The sequence below is a fragment of the Salvia miltiorrhiza genome, chromosome 5 (assembly GCF_028751815.1).
Source record: "Salvia miltiorrhiza cultivar Shanhuang (shh) chromosome 5, IMPLAD_Smil_shh, whole genome shotgun sequence".
NCBI lineage: Eukaryota > Viridiplantae > Streptophyta > Magnoliopsida > Lamiales > Lamiaceae > Salvia > Salvia miltiorrhiza.
The window spans coordinates 15,066,668-15,070,085 of record NC_080391.1 but is presented as its reverse complement, the minus strand read 5'-3'; positions in this window follow the sequence as shown (position 1 = coordinate 15,070,085).

Genomic DNA, 3,418 nt, shown 5'->3' with positions numbered 1-3,418 from the left:
CAAAGCCCTAATTCTACCAGCACAAAAAGATATTATTTTTCCTTATTTTCAAAACAAATCGAGTCAGGTCGGAGATTTAGAGGAAGGCGACGAGGACGAAGTTTTGGGGGGAACTGGCAGAGTCGAGGTGGGGGAAGGGGGAGGGTGAACGGTCGTCGGTGTAAAAATCGAGTCTTGCATCTCTTATTTTTCTATCGAGATTTCAACAACCATAATCGGATTCCATCGAGGCAGCAGCAGCACCGAGGTGGGGGAAGGGGAGGGGGCGAGGGCGGGCGTCGGTGTGTGGAGGTGGCAGGGGGCGGGGTCGGATGAGGGGAGGGGGATTTAGGGTTTGGGGTGGGGGGGAAGGGGAAGAAGACGATTGGGGAAGAGGGGATTTTCCTTTTTTTTTCTTTGAATTTTGTGCCACTTGTCAAAAATATACTCAGGTGTCAATTCCGGCTGCCACCTCATCAATTCCGGATGCTACAGTGGCATTCTCGGCACCGGCGTAAGAAAAATCGATCGCCGGATAATTTTCAGACAAAAACTAAAGCTTAGGTATTTAAAAGAAGAAAAATAAAAATATGTGCAAAAACCAATTCTGTGTAAATGTTATGGATTTACAGGTAATTATCCCTATTTATAATACTAAATTATACTCCATTCGTCCCACGAATCTTAATACATTTAGTTTCGGCACAGAAATAAAGGAGTTGTAAATTAATGTTTTAAGTGTGTAGATAATAAAGTATAAAAGTGATAAAGTAGGGGAGAGAGAGTAATAAAAGTGATAAAGTTGGAGAGAGAATGCAATAAAAGTTATAAAATAGGAGAAAAATATAATAATTATTATCTTGTATGAAAATGTGTCAAGATTCGTGGGACGACCTAAAAAAAATATGTATCAAAATTCGTGGGACACAGGTAGTACTAATTAATATATTTATTTTTAAAGTTTGGGGGCTCTCAAATTTTGGAGTCCTAGGGCGGGCTATGGAAGGGCCTGGCCGTATATTATAACTAGGCAAAATAGACCGAATAATATATATACGTATGAGGACCGACATACTGCTCATCAGTCATCACTTGTGACCAGACCATTACAGAAATTTAATCCACATCACATTTTTTTAATACTTTTTATTTTAATGCTTTAAATATTATTATCATAACTATAAAATTTACAAATTACATGAAAATGAATAATCCATATGTTCTTTTTTCCTTTAACTTCGAAGAGATGAATTACAAAAGTAAAAATTTGATTTTATAATTTTTATAAATAATACTCCTTACGTCTCATTATAAGTGGTTCAAATCTTTTTGGCATATGAATTAAGAAGAAGTTGTAAATTTGTTAAAAGTTGTAATGTCCATATTTTTTAAAAATTAATTTTTTTTATTTATAGAAACAGATCACTTATAATAGGACGATCCAAATAAAATACAGATCACTCTTGATAGAAGTATAGGACAGAAGGAGTAATTTATAATGTATTAAAATAAAAAAAATAATATTAAAAAATGTTGACCTAAACTAAGTGTCTGTTCTCTATGATAACACATTTTTTATTGGATCAAGTGCAAAATTACCCTATTTTTAAATCAAAGTGCAGTAAATATCCACTTTAAAAAGGACCCACCAATCAATTCCTCAATGTTTTGTTTTCCGTGAGGATTTAACAACACACTTGATACTGTTTTCCTTCTTTGCTTTTCTTTTTCCTTCCTTTTCTTTTATTTTATTTTTTTTCTTGTTTTTCAACCTTTTCTTTTTCTTGTTCGGCTGTTTATATTTGTTTCTTTTTTGTTTTTACTTCTTCTTATCTTCTAATATAATTGATTCATGCACCATGCAATATTAGTGTATTTTCTGATCAAATTATAAAATTCTATTAGAATTGTGAATAAAATTAAAATTTAGTGTATTTTATGGTCAAACTATAAAGTCATGTTATAATTGCGATTAAATTGAAAATTGATGTATTTTCTGGTCGAATTATAAGGTCATGTTATAAATAAAAAAATTGGCAAACTATGACTATTTTGCGGCAATAACCCCTTAAATAATATCCTATTTATTTATGGTTTATGTCTCTACATGTTTTTTTCACGGGTCAGACCCTTTTCGGGTTTGGTTTTGGCGTTCTTTCGTTTCACTGTACGGTCGTTTGTTTGCTTTTTTCTTTTTCTCGTTGTAATATACAAGTACTCTTTTTCTTCTTCTGAGATGTTTTTACTAGCTAGGTTTTTATTATGGAGAGATTTTGATAAGGCTCAGTATTTAGCTTACATTTGTGTGCTTTTAAGAATTTTTTTAGTTTTTTTTTCTTATTCTTAATAAAATTTTAATTAATAATATGTCTCTGCACGTATAAATTTTTATACGTTTTTTCATACCAGAGTATATAAGTATTAGATTAACAGGTTTTTTATGGACGTGGATATTTTCTATATACAATTTATCAAATTCAAAAAATATATATTAATTACAAGGATAGCTAATAAAAAGATGTAAAAAGGAAAAAAAATGACAAAAAAAAGAAAAAAATAATAAGAAAAAATAAAGAAAACATAGGAAAATAATTTTTTATAAGTATTTGTTAAATATTACACAGAAAATAATGCTTGGAAAGTGTAATTAGTGGGGCCTTAAATAATATTACTCCCTCCGTCCGCCAAGATTATGTCACAATTACTATATCGGGCGTTCGTCAAGATTATGTCACTTTTCTTTTATGGCAATGGTCCCACCATTCTCTTTAATATTTTATCCTTACTAACACTCTTTATTTACAAAAAAATCACTCAAAATTCAATCTCAGCCACTCATCTTATAAAGTGGTGGGATCATTTTTCCACTATATCAAAATCATCACCAATTTTATTAAATCTCGTGTCCAAGCAAATTGTCATAATCTGGCGAATGGAGGGAGTAGCATTTTTTGGCACATAATATTGAGAGGGCATTTTTTGCATGTTATTTTAACATTTGATGTCATTTTGAACATTACCACTTTTTTTATTCATAAGCACGTGCTTGAGACAAGGAGTCACCTAAACTACAAAGCTGCACCATTATGACTTCTAGTCAGCCACCTGGCCCATCATCCAATAGTCAAATACACTAAAATAAAAAATACTAGAAGCAATGACTAGTACAAATTTATTTTAATGTATAAATTACAATTCTTTGAATTTTATGTGAATACGTTGTAATCATAAATTCATAAAATGATGAATTCGTTGTAAAAATATACTCATTTCGTCCACGATATCGTTTTCACATTGTGGACGATGCGAGTTTTAAGAAAAGTGATGAATAATACTCCATCCATCCCGCTATTCATGACAGGTTGCTTTTGGGCACAGAGATTAAGGAGAAGAAAATTAGGGAATAAAGGTGTATGGTCCACATTATTAGAATTGTGTT